At 46.9% G+C, this 13,926-nt stretch overlaps 1 protein-coding gene across 13 annotated transcripts in view; it reads left to right on the plus strand.

Moving 5' to 3' along the window:
- HNRNPA2B1 (heterogeneous nuclear ribonucleoprotein A2/B1) overlaps positions 1-13,926 on the plus strand; it is a 206,296-nt gene that overhangs the window by 185,991 nt on the left and 6,379 nt on the right. For 10 of the 13 annotated variants that reach the window (XM_033930799.1, XM_033930801.1, XM_033930797.1 and 7 more), the window contains 2 exons: positions 3,920-4,021; positions 4,479-4,804. The exons of 1 other annotated variant lie outside the window; for it this stretch is intronic. The gene's annotated coding sequence lies outside the window, so the exon portion shown is untranslated. The remainder of the gene's footprint in view (positions 1-3,919; positions 4,022-4,478; positions 4,805-13,926) is intronic. 2 more of the 13 variants (XM_033930794.1, XM_033930795.1) reach the window with 2 other exon arrangements.

Raw genomic sequence — 13,926 nt, forward strand, 5'->3', positions numbered from 1 at the left:
TTAACTTTGTATTGTCCGCAAATTTAATCACCTCATCATACCAATGTCCAGATCGTTTATAAAGATGTTGAAGAACATGGGTCCAAGCACCAAGCCCTGCGGCACCCCACTAGTGACTCTCTTCCAGTCCGAGTATTGTCCATTTACCCCCACTCTCTGTTTCCTATGCTCCAACCAGTTTTTCATCCATGTGAGTATTTCACCCTCGATTCCATGGCTCGCAATTTTCCAAAGTAGTCGTTCATGTGGAACCTTGTTGAACACCTTCTGAAAATCCAGATACACAATGTCGACCGGGTTGCCCCTTGTCTATCTGCCTGTTTACTCCCTCGAAGAAGTGCAGCAAGTTCGTCAAACAAGATCTGCCTTTGCTGAAACCGTGCTGGCTGGTCCTCATCAGACCATGTCCATCAAGGTGATCAATGATGTGGTCCTTTATCAGCGCCTCTACCATCTTTCCCAGTACCGAGGTCTGTAGTTTCCCAGATCTCCCTCTCAAACCTTTTTTGAAGATCGGTATAACATTCGCCACCTGCCAGTCTTCTGGAATCTTTCCCGATTTGATCGACAGATTGGCTATTAGTTGAAGCAGTTCAGCTATAGTCCCTTTCAGTTCTTTGATGACCCTCGGATGGATGCCATCCGGTCCCGTGGATTTATCGCTCTAGACTGACCGTCAACCCTATAATTTTCCCGTCTTCGTTTCCAGCATATAGCCTGATGGGTTCCGGTATGCTGTGTATATCCTCTTCAGTAAATAGACGCAAAAAATGTGTTCAGTTTGTTGGCGATTGCTTTGTCCTCCTTTAGCACTCCCTTTATTCCATGGTTATCCAACGGTCCCACCGCTTCCTTCGCGGGTCATTTCCTCTTAATATATCAAAAGAACGACTTGAATCTTTTCACCTCCTTGGCTATTTTTTCCTCCTAGTCTCTTTTAGTCCCTTTTACCACCTTATAGCACCTGCGTTGATGTTTGTGCTTATTCCAGTTTTCGTCTGTTCTTGACCTTTTCTATTTCTTGTCTCTGATCATTTCCTTCACCTCTACAGTGAGCCACGCCGGTTCCTTGTTCTTTTTCCTCTTGGATCCCTTGTTGATACGCGGTATATATAGATTTTACGCCTTGGTGACTGTCCTTAAAAAGGGACCAAGCTTGCTCTAGAGTTTTTACAGTGCTTATCCTCTTCTTAATCTTCTTTCTCACCATGAGTCTCATCCCTTCGTAATTCCCTTTTAAGAAGTTCAGTGCCGTGGCCATCGTTCTGGACAGATGTTTCTCCCCTGCATCCAGGTCGAAGCGGATCATGTTGTGATCGTTGTTTATTAGCGTCCCTTCTACTTCTACACCTTGTGCTGGTCCTCGCAGTCCATTTAGAATTATGTCCAGAATTGCATTTCCTCTTGTATTTTCCTTGACCAGTTGTTCCAGGAAGCAATTGCCTATGGCATCCAGGAATTTGGGTCTCCCTAGCGCAGCCGGAGGTTCCTAGGTTCCAGTCTAACCCCGGATAGTTTAAGTCACCCATGATAACTGCGTTGTCTCCTTTGCAGTTGCGTTTAATCTCGTCTGTCATTTCTACATCAATTTCTTCGGACTGCTCTGGGGGTTGGTAGTAGATGCTGATCTTCGTTTCCAATCCATTTACTTTGTGTGCCCAAGGAAGAGGGGACTTTTCGGCCCATCCTAGATTTGAAAAGAGTCAAAGAGCTCTGAGTGCCATCTTTTCGCATGGAGAAGCTGCGGTCTGTTCTGGCAGTTCAGCCGGAGGAGTTTCTGACGTCCGTCGATCTGACGGACTTGTATGTTCCGATCTCGGCCTCCCATCAGCGGTTCCTTCGCTTTACGATCTTGGGACGGCACACTCAGTTTTGTGCGCTTCCTTTTGGTCCGGCCATAGCCATGTGAATGTTCACCAAAGTTATTGTGGTCATGGCGGCGGCTTTACGCAAGGAGGGCATCCTGGTTCATTCCTACCTGGACGACTGATTGATTCGAGCGAAGGTCCTTCCAGGAGATCACCCGTGTCACAACTCGGGTGGTGGAGTTCCTCCAGTCGCTAAGATGGGTTGTCAACCTATCCAAGAGTTGATTTGCCCCCTCTCAGTGCCTGGACTATCTTGAGGTTCGGTTTGACACCACCTTGGGGAAGGTCTTCCGCCCAGAGGCTCGGGTAAGCAAATTTCAATCTCAAATTTGCCTCCTCATGGCGTCCGGTGTCCTCGGGCGCAGGGTTTCCTCCAAGTCTTGGGGGTCAATGGCGGCTTCCCTAGATGTGGTGTGGTGGCCTCAAGTCTACATGCGTCCACTTCAGTATTCTCTTCGGAGGTGGTTGCCCCAGAGGCGTAGTCTGGACTACCATGTTCGACTTCGGGGTTTGGCTCACGGTGTTCTTCGTTGGTGGCTTCAGATCTCCCATCTACTCCTAGGGGTGAGTGTATCAGCCTCAGTGGACGGTGCTTCTCAATGATGCCAGTCTCCTCGGCTGGGGAGCTCAGTGTCTAGGTCACTTTGCACAGGGCAGCTGGTCGCCAGAGGAGAACCTAGGCTTGATTGATAAATGTTCTGGAGACAAGAGCCATCCATCTAGCCTTGTTAGCATTCCAGTCCTTGTGGACAGGTAAATCGGTCTGGGTTCTGTCAGACAATGCCACGGTTGTGGTCTATGTCAGTCAGGAGGGCACCAAGAGTTGGCTGGTGGCACAGGAGGCGCGTTGGGATGCGGGGTTCAATGATCGTGTTCTGGTGTCAACCTTTCGGGGATCCCACCCATGATGGGTACTGCTTTGGTACGTCCCATCAGTAAAGCTGTACCGGTCTGGCAAGGTTGATAAAAGGAGGAGAAATTTATGTTCTTACCTGCTAATTTTCTTTCTTATAAACCTTCCAGACTGGTACAGCACCCCACCCTAGCTGTTGTGTTCTGGCGGGTGCCGATTTTGCTTTTTCTGCAGGTTCTAGTATTTTTCTAGGGCCGGGGAGATCTAAGAACAGCGGCTGTGGTTCAGCTGTCGAGCTGTGGGGACACTTTACTGCAGGGGAATATCCTATGCATTTTCTAACAGCATTCCTGTATATTAGTTGTTACTCCTATTGTATTGTTACTGTTTATAATTTGTTTTTTCTTAGTTCTGCTTGGCTATTCGGCAGATTGAGGTATATAGGGAGGGATAGCTATTATATACTATACCGAAGTTTTGGTCTGTCTCCACCTGCTGGTCATGATGAGCTATTACCCATCAGTGAAGCTGTACCAGTCTGGAAGGTTTAAAAGAGAGAAAATTAGCAGGTAAGAACCTAATTTCTCCTTATCTCAGGAGGTGATGACACTTGCTATTCAGTGTGATATTCAACAGATTACTTCACATGTAAGGCAACATCACATTTTCACATCGAAAAGTGGTGGTATGACATTCAGCACACTGCATTTGCTTTCCCTGTTTGACTATCACATGATTCATGCTATTATAATGTGAGTCAATGTTATGCTTCTGAGAAGGTCTTTCCAGTTAAGCCAGGTTCTGAAGGATGACCATGGGTGTCTAGATAATGGCATACCACACATCGATGAAACTCCAGAAAATTCATTGGCTTCTCATCATATGTTTTATGCAGTTGCCAAGCATTTTATAAGACCATTTGAATAACACTTCATTCTATTGATTGGTGCCCAGTACTTATCAGTGTTTTCATCAACTTTGTCTACATTTCCCATGAAATGGTTATACACTTTGATGATTGGCTGCTGAACTTGGATCTTCTTTTTCAGTTTCTGGGAATAGCGATTGACAAAGACACGGGATCAATACCAGCATCAGATGCGGCAACAGTGGCAATACTGTTATCATTCCATCTGCAGGCAATATTGCCTTTGCCATCAATTCAGTAATCAAATGTGCATATTTTTTTTTTCTTTAGAGCTACATCAGATTCCAATGGAACTTTGTCAATGCGATCTTTCTCACTGTACCTGTTGCCTGATATCCCAGTGAACTGAGCTTATCAAGAAGTGCAATACTGGTAAAAAAGTTATTGAATACAAAATTATATTGTCCAAAATGTGCTTCTGTAAGTGCCTCACTAAAATGAACAAGTGATGTACCAACACCGCATTCCGTATGTTTAGTATTTGGGTTTTTACCCTGATACAACTGAAATCAGCTAATGTAGCCCAGATGTGTTGCACCACACCAAAACTTATAGCCAAACCAAATGGGCTTTTCTCTAATAAATTGTTTGCACCTGGGACGACCAAAATAAGGAACCATGGATTCATCAAAACTGAAATGTGTCTTTTGAAATAAATTTCATACATCTCTCATTGGGTTTCAAGAGGTCGCAACTTGGAAAACTTGTCCATTGGGTCCAAATTTGCATTATGGCAACATGCAATTTAGAAAATAATAGTTTTCAGAAGTGGTCGCGTCTCATTGCAGCACTAACGAGTACATTATGCACATCTGTTCTTTGTTCCCAGAACTGAGATGAAACCACTCAGAAAACTAATTCTCGGAAAACATTTGAATTTGGAGCTAGTCGAGCCAAGATTCACACCCTTGCAGCGTATAAGTTGGAGTACATGACAGTGCGTTAAATGATTTCATCATCAAGAAAGTTCAAGAATTTGTGAGTTTTCATTTCGGTGAAGAAATCGTTTGGTTCTGTAACTGTACCTGCTACAGGCTATGCAGTTAGGTCAGCTTTTTTCCACTTATGAACAATTTTGTCACTTTCTTTTTCTTTGATGGAGGAGATTGCTGCGCAGTAGACAGATGGAACTTCATCATCATGAGTCATCTTCAGGTGTGTATGAGGGATGAAGTCACTTGGATTCATAGCATGAATCAAACCTGGTAGATTATTGTTACACCTTCATCTCCTAAGTCCTCATCAGAACAGGTGCTGTAGAATTTTCAGGTGGTTATATGCTGCTATCTGTCTCTAACAGGTCAGTTATTTATTGAGACTTATAAAATGATTTCAACTAAAAAGGAAAAAGATAGTGGTAGTGGTTTTGCCTAGTGCTCCAAAATTGGAACATGCAAAATGTCAAACCCTTAACAATAATGTAGGTGTTTTCTTTTTACAGCACAACAGCATAACTGGTAGAGAATAGAAGAAAAATTCAAGTATAAGATGTAGTGCAATAAAGTTGTATTTACCTGTCTTTGGATGGTTCTTCAAAATTGTTCTGAAAATTCAGCATCCCTTTTTGACATGCTTCCAGCACACCAGTATCTGCAGCAGTGACTAACTGCACCACATGATAACATGTATTAGGAGGCAGAGTGTGAAAAATCAGACCTCTTCAATGACCTTGAGCAGTAGGATATAAATAACTCCATTACTACCGTTCCAATAATGGAACTTGAGGTATAAATAGGTTAAAAATCTGTTTTCTTCCAAAATTGTCATACAGAACCAGATACCATATTTTCTGAAAATTAGTTGCTTGCAGTGTGCTAGCAGCCACGAAGAGGAATCCTGCTTCGGGTGCCGGCATCCAGGCGTCCCCCTTTGTGAGTGCCTCGCACGCCAGCGGCAGACAGAGGGGAAGGCCAGGCTTCCTTTGCTGTCCACAAAGGGATTCCCCCAGCCACCAATGGTCAGGGAAATAAAGGCTTCCCTTGCTGCCAGTTTGTATGATTTTTGCAGATACTGCCCTAGTCGAGGGGCAGCTTCCTTTCCTGCCTCTTGGTCTCCCCAGGGCCGTTTCTTTCAGCGCATGCAGTCCTTGGGGAGGGGGGGGCATAGTCCCTCCACCACTCACCCCTGCCCAATGATTCCTTGCCAGCTCCTCCTCTAGTGCTGGTGGGCGCCCGATTATGGGAGTTTACCAGGGATGGGCCAAGCTCACAATGGATCAGTTAGTCCTAGAGGTGATTTGGGACACTTATGCTCTGGAGTTTTTCAGGCCCTTGCCAGATCGCTTTCTCGCTTCTTGTCAGGCAGCATGGAAGAAGCGGGCCTTTCACCAAATGCTTCATAGGGGCTTTATCTCAAAGCAGTAGTTCCAGTGCCTCTGCAGGAGTATTGCACCGGCCGGTATTCTATTTATTTCGTGGTGCCCAAGAAAGAGGGGACCTTTCGGCCCGTCTTGGATCTGAAGGGGGTCAACAGGGCTCTCCAGGTTCTGTCTTTTTGCATGGAGACTGTGAGATCTGTCATTCTGGCAGTTCAGCCGGGAAATTCCTGACATCTCTTGATCTGACGGAAGCCTACTTGCATGTTCCGATTTGTGTCTCCCATCAGTTCCTTCACTTTGCGATCTTTGGACAATACTACCAGTTTTGTGTGCTTCCTTTTGGGCTGACCGCAGCTCCGCGGACGTTCACCATGGTTGTTGTGGCAGTGGCTTTCCACAAGGAGTGCATTCTGGTTCACCCCTATCTGGATGACTGGTTGATCTGAGCAAAGTCCTTTCAGGAGAGCTCCCAAGTTATGGCTCGGGTAGTGGAGTTCCTGCAGTCGCTGGATTGGGTAGTCAACCTGTCCAAGAGCTGGTTGGCTCTGTCTCAGCGCCTGGAATACCTTGGGGTTCTCTTAGACACCAGCTTAAGGTGTCTTCCAGCTTAAGGATGGTCTTCCTGCCAGAGGCCCAAGTGGTCAAGTTGCAGTTGCAGATTCACCTTCTGACTGCTGATGGCTTCCCGATGTCCTTGGGTGCAGGATTTTCTCCAGGTCTTGGGGTCGATGGCGGATTCCCTGATGTGGTTTGGTGGGCCTGGGCTCACATGTAGCCGCTCCAGTATGTTCTGCCCATTCCTTTCTGCTGAAGGTGGTTTCGCCTTTTAATGACAATCAGTCCGTGGTTCTCCCAGTCTTGGACAGTTGGGAGGGCTCATTAGAGCAGAGGCAATTGTGCAAATTGGATGTCTGTCGGGTCCTTCGCTCTTATGTTTAGCGGACCCAGGAGTTCCGAAAGCTTAGTGGTTCATCATAAGGGGGAAGGGGCTTCCAAGGATTCTATTGTGCGCTGGATCAAGGAGACTATTGCTTCCGCATACCTTCTTCAGAAGAAGCCTCTTCTGGATTTTCTCAAGGCTCATTCCACTCAGGATCAGGAATCTTCGTGGGCTGAGTCTTCTCTTGTGCCTCCGGTGGTTATTTGTAAAGCTGCGGTTTGGTCTTCTCTCCATTCCTATGTGCAACACTACTATGGGGACATTCAGCCATGTCGGGGCACAATGTTTGAGCATGTTCTGATGGCAGCACTCTGGGTGTCCCACTCATGATGGGTACTACTTTGGTACATCCCATCAGTGAACTGTGCCGGTCTGGAGAGGCGCTGAAGGAGAAATTAGGTTCTTACCTGCTAATTTTCTTTCTTTTAGTCTCTCCAGACCGGCACAGTCCCCTCCCTGTCTATTCATTCGGGATTCACATGAAGAGTGTTTTTTTTCTGCTGGATCTCATGTTTTTAGTAGAGTAGGGGAGATTAAAAGAACAGCGGTTTTTGGCTCAGTTGGCGAACTGCGGGGACGTTTGCTGAAGGTACTTGTTAGTTGTTCCTGTTGGGTCTGCTGTTACTGTTATAATTAACACTTCATAGTTTATTAGTTCTGCTTGGCTATTCGACAGATTGAAGTATTAGGGACTGTACAGCCACTTGTGCTATTACCCATCAGTGAACTGTGCCAGTCTGGAGAGACTAAATGAAAGAAAATTAGCAGGTAAGGGCCAAATTTTTCCTTTTTTTTTTTTTTTTTTTAAAGCCTCCATCTGCCTCAAAACCCCTTAATTTTACTTAAAATCAACAGGAATGAATCCCTCAGACCTTCCTACCTCTATATTGTGCCACATTTGTGCTGGATGATCAGATGAGAAGCATCCATGTCCCGCATGTGGTAGAGCACACAAGGGGAGGGGATCCGCAGGAGGTGCGATCCTAGGGGAAGAGGCCCTTTCCAGGTTCTTCGAAGGTACATTGGCCAAGCACTAATAAATGAGGGCCATGGAGCCCAGGAGGATCGACAGGGGATCCCTCTCGAGACCACCAGTATAAGGCTTCACCACGGATTTTGTGAGCTTCATGTGGACCACCTATGTGAACTGCCAAGGGTGCTCAGGGTCTGCTTGTAGCACACCAGAAACGGTGGCATAGAGGAGCTCCCTTTAGAATGTGCCCTGGCCAGATTAGGACACAGGCTTGGACCAGGAGGTTTAGTCTGACATAAACTTGGAGGATGAAGTGTCAAAATTCAATGCCACTGTTTCTCCAGGATGAAATTTTGCTGGCAGTCTGGTTCTTTGCGTGAGTGGCAGTCAAGAAGCAATAGTGGCCCTGGACCCAGGAGGAAGTCCCCCAAGGTGCACCAGCTTTTCAAAGCCTTTTCGCTCTCAGGCATTCTACCTCATTAAGAGATTTGAAAGCTGGAATTTCCTCCAGCTCCCTTGTCTCTGTACTTAATTATGAGCAGCTCTGTATGCTTTCCCTTGATCCGGACATCACAAAGCTGGTCACGGACTACTGGGAGTCTCCAGAGGGGTCCCTGCAGGTGGATAAGGCTATGACCAAGCTTTACGCAATGGTTCCAGATTTGGTTGGTGGTGGTAGTGGCATCTAATTGGCCCCACAGACCTTGGTGTGTGGAGCTAGTCCGTCTCCAGAGGGACGAAGGCCTCAGACTTTTCAGTGCTGGTGCACGGTGGAGTATGTAGAGCCCTTCCGAGCTCCAATTTCAGTAGTCTAGGACTTTCTACAAGAGGTTCCTCAGAAGGATATGTTGGTCAGATCTCTGAAAGTGTAGATAGCAGGCATTTCCTGTTTCCAAGCGCAGGAAGACACAGGCTCTCTGGCCTCTCAACCAGATATCATCCAATTCTTTAAAGAGGCTCTTTGTTTTCTCCCTCCTGTACATTGTCCTCGTCCTTCCTGGAATCTTAACATCATATTGCAGGGTCTCAGTATGAGCCCTTAATGGGAAGTTTCTCTTTTGGATCTTGTGGTCAAGTCGGTGTTCTTGGTGGCAATTTTTCAGCAAGACAAGTTTCCGAGTTGCAAACTTCCCTGCAGAGGGGAGTTCCTCAAAATTGTGGAAGGGCACTCCTTATGCATGTTTCCATCCTTCTTACCAAAAGTTCTCAGCCTTCCACTTCCCCGCTTTCCACCCTACTGGGTTAATGGAAAAGGACAGGGCGTTGCATTTGCTGGATATCAAGTGGACTCCTCCGTACCTCGAAGTTACCAGTGAGTTTCGCGTATTGGATCACCTTTTTGTTCTGACCAGTCATGCTGAGAAAGGGAAGCTGACATCTAAAACCTTGGTTCCAGATGTATTAAGATGGTCCTTTCTTCCGTGTATGTGGGATGTGGTAAGCAGCTGTCGTTGAAAGCTCACTCTGCTAGGGCTGTCTCTCTCACCTGAGGAGATCTGTAGAGTGGTAACGTGTTCTACCCTCCAAACCTTTACTAGTTTCTATATTGTGGCCAGGGAAGATGCCGATTTCTGGTCCTCTGTTCTGAAGACTGGTTTAGCGGGCCCCTCTAGACTCGGGATTGTTGGTACATCCCTACAGTTCAGGACTGCTAGATACTTTGCACTAGAAAGAAAGATCAGGTTCTCACCTCAATAATTATCTTTATCCCAGGACAAGCAGACAGCTATTCTCACATATGGGTGACATTATCCGACGGAGCCCCGATGCGGACGCCTCACAAGCAGACTTGCTTGAAGAAACTAGAAGTTTTGAGTTGCCTGCACCGCGCATGCGCGAGTGCCTTCCTGCCCAGTTCTTAGTTTTCCATGGAGCCGAGAAGTCTGTCTGATTTTCTGCGTTCAACTTTGTTCTCTTTTGCCTTCTCTACAACCACGGTTGGTGTTTTTTCTTCACGAATCGCTGTTTTATTTTTTTTTTAAATTTCTGTTCGTTCTCCGGGACTGGCCACTCGGCCGCAGCCCATCAGCTTCGACTTAGCGGCGGCTATTTTTCAGCCTATGTCCCAGCCGACTACAGGCTTTAAGAAGTGTAGCAAGTGTCAGCGCGCAATCTCTCTCACGGACCCTCATAGACGCTGCCTCAAGTGCCTTGGGCCTAAACATCATCCCATGTCGTGCCTGCCTTGCCAAACACTTCAGCCTCATGCTTTTAAGCGTCGTTGCATTCTGGTGGACCAGCTCTTCGAGATGGAGTCTTCGACTAATCCCTCAACTTCGATGGCATCTTCGGCCTTGACTTCCCTCGAGCCTCTTTCTGCGCCTCCTGCTTCCACCTCGAGCCTCATCAAACCTTCATCGTTTGCAGCGGCTCTTGCTTCAACATCATCTGCTGTATCTTCCCCTGTTTCCTCAGGTCAGATAGCTCAGCAGTCAGTTCCGCCGGTGGTGATTAAGGTGTCTAAGACTACTAAGTCAAAGCACACACACACTGCCTCGAAGGAACCTCTAGCCAAGGCAAGTAGTCCGGTTTCAGACGCGGATCCCACCATGCCGACTTCTTTCCAGACCATTTTAGAGAAGCAGTTTCTTCAGTACCTTATCATTATGGGTCCTAAACTGCTTCCTATTATCCTGCCTGGGCATTCAGCAGACTCCCACGAGGTTGAGCCGCTTCCTATGTCCCAGTCAGAGTCACACTCTTTGCAGGGAGCAGAGTCTCTGCAAGTGTCTGGTCTGCCATCCAAGCACAAAAAGCAAGGAGTAGATTCTTTGCGAGTGCATCGACAGGATTCCTCACACTCTCAGCAAGGAGCAGAGTCTTTGTGAGTGCATCGAGGTTCCTCTTCCAAACCTCTGGAGCTTCGATCTACAGCCTCTAGTCCTATTCATACATTGGCATCGGCTGCTTCCATCTCTAAGGTGAAATCTCGATCCTTGAGATCTGGTTCTAGACACAGTTCTCACCATCATTCGAGACCTTCATCGAGGCATTCTTCCAGGCATCGTTCGTCGCAGGATAAACCATCTTCCTCGAAGCCTCGCTCTACTCCTACTTCGACCAGACCACCAACTCCTTGTTCGAGGTCTCCGATGCCGGACCTCAAGGATATTCCAACCTCGATTGCCTCGTCCAAATCACCGGGTTACTATGACACTTTTTCCATGTCGAAGCTTCTTCTTTGACGCATGCTGCCTCGACGTCCTTGAGTCCTTCTCGAGACAAGGCATCGCCAGATCAGCTCTCTTTCTCCTCTTTCCTCCGACAGATGGCTGTGGACTTGGACGTCAAATTGGATTGGATACTGGCTGTAAATATTCTAAGGAATATCTCAGTCATGCGTCTTCCTCAGCCTCCAGCAGAGTCTCTCAAGCTTCCACTTCATAAGCTTTTGGACCAGACTTTTACTCGATGCATGGAGACTCCCTTTTCCATACCAGCAGTTCCAGGAAAATTGGATTCGAGATATAAGACTGTGCATCACAAAGGATTTGACAACTCACAATTATCTCATCAATCCCTGCTTGTTGAATTGTCCTTGAAGAGATCCCATCCTTCCAAGGTCTATGCTACAGTCCCTCCTGGACGGGAGGGAAAAACTACCAGAATGCTATGATGTCCTCTAAAGTCCTCAATTATAATTTTTATTTCATTATTTATTTTGAATTTCTTCTTTCCCTTCTGCCGAAGTTTTTGACTTATATGGATAACCACATGCATTTTGAGTTTCAAGAAGTCATTGCTTCTTTTTCTCAGTTACGTCGCCATCTCCTGCAGTCATCTTACGATGCCTTTGAGTTATCTGCCCGAGCGGCTGCTTGCTCTGTGGCTATGCGTAGTTTTGCATGGCTTTGTACCATTGACATGGACCCTAACTTTCAAGACCGCTTGGCTAACATTCCTTGTCAAGGCAACGACCTCTTTGACGAGTCAATCGAGGCGGCCACTAAAAAATTATCTGACCATGAAAAATCATTTGCTTCAATCGTCAGACCTAAACCAAAGCCAACTCCTGCCAAACCTGCACACCCTGCTGTCATCTATCAAAGGCGTTTTGCTCCAAAGCTGGCTCCTTATACTCTTCCTCCTTTGAAAAAACAGCCACCTCAGAAGCAACAGAAATCCCAACCTTCTGCTCCACCTAAGGCTTCTCAGCCTTTTTGACTGTTTACACCAGAGCATAACTCCACCATTCTGGCTCTGTCTCCTTTTCCCCTATAGGAGGTCGTCTCCCATCATTTTTACATGGACAATAATTACATCCGACCTCTGGGTGCTTATCATCATCAGGGAGGGATACTCTCTTCATTTCACTCAGGTTCCTCCAGACTTTCCTCCAAGAGAGTATCCTTCCAAATCAACCCAGACCGCCCTTCTTCTTCAGGAAACTCAAACTGCTTCGTCTCCATGCCATCGAACCAGTTCCTTTGGACTAGCAGAACAGGGGGTTTTACTCCCTTTACTTCCTTGTTCTGAAGAAGATGGGCGATCTGCGACCCATTCTGGATCTCAGGGCTCTCAACAAATTTCTAGTCAAAGAAAATTTTTGAATGTTGTCCCTGGCATCCCTTTATCCCCTCATCGAGCAGAACGACTGATTATGCTCTCTGGATCTCAAGGAGGCCTACACTCATATTCCCATCCATCCAGCCTCCCGTCAATACCTCAGATTTCGGGTGCACTATCAATACAGAGTACTTCCCTTTGGCCTGGCCTCGTCTCCCAGAGTGTTCACCAAGTGCCTGATAGTGGTAGCCGCAGCTCTACGGAATCATGGTCTTTAGGTATTTCCCTACCTCGACGACTGGCTCATCAAAGATTCCACATCTCAAGGGGTTATTGTAGTGACCCAATGGACTACCTGATTCCTACAAAGTTTGGGATTCAAAATCAACTTTCCCAAATCTCAACTTCAACCCTCTCAGAATCTACAATTCATTGGAGCTGTTCTGGACACTGTCCAACTCAGAGCATTCCTTCCACAACAATGTATGGAAGCTCTGCTTCACCTCTGTCACACAGTGTCTTCTTGCTCTTCCATCTCTGCGAGACACATGATGATGCTTCTGAGTCACATGGCCTCCACAGTACACGTGACTCCTTTTGCCAGAGTTCACCTCAGAATTCCTCAGTAGACCCTGGCATCCCTATGGACGCAGGTTTGCGATCCTCTTTCTCGATACATCACAGTTGCTCCTTCTTTGAAGAAGTCTCTCCGTTGGTGGATGCTCTCCTCCAATCTTTCCAGAGGCTTGCTTTTTCAACTGCCCCCTCATCAGAAGGTCCTTACAACAGACTCGTCGACCTACGCTTGGGGCGCTCATCTCAATGATCTCCGTACTCAAGGCCTCTGGACCACTACGGATCGTCAGTGTCATATCGATCAGTTGGAACTCAGAGCGATCCTCAAAGCTCTCCATGCTTTTCAACATCTCCTTCACGACACAGTAGTCCTCGTCCGCACGGACAACCAGTTGCCATGTATTATGTCAACGAATAGGGAGGGACAGGGTCTGCCTCCCTTTGTCAAGAAGCTCTGGAAGTTTGGGACTGGGCAATCCGTCACAACACCTTCCTCAAAGCTGTCTACATTCAGCTGGTTGGCTTCTCTGCTAGCTATCTGAAACTGAGGAGACGCGCCCTGTGCTGGGCGGGATGGCACTCGCGCATGCGCGATGCGGGAGATTCAAAACTTCTAGTTTCTTCAAGCAAGTCTGCTTGTGAGGCGTCCCCATTGGGGCTCCGTCGGATGACGTCACCCATATGTGAGAATAGCTGTCTGCTGTCCCTGCATAACACCTGTTACGGGTAAGTAACTGTGTTTTCTTGTAGATGTCTATTGGTCCTGAAGCCCCGTCCTGTATGTGGGCTTTGTCTATCTTCTGCCTCAAAATCAAAATCTCTGTCTTCAGGTGAGCTGTAGAGAAAAGGGAACTCCCTCGCTTGTGTAGGCTGCTTCAAGCCTCTGCTTGATAGTGGGATATATAAGATTAGTGCTGATTGCACAAGCTTTGTCTGTTTCATAGCAGTTTGAATGTTATGTTTGT

This window comes from Geotrypetes seraphini, chromosome 2, assembly GCF_902459505.1.
Source record: "Geotrypetes seraphini chromosome 2, aGeoSer1.1, whole genome shotgun sequence".
Classification (NCBI taxonomy): Eukaryota; Metazoa; Chordata; class Amphibia; order Gymnophiona; family Dermophiidae; genus Geotrypetes; species Geotrypetes seraphini.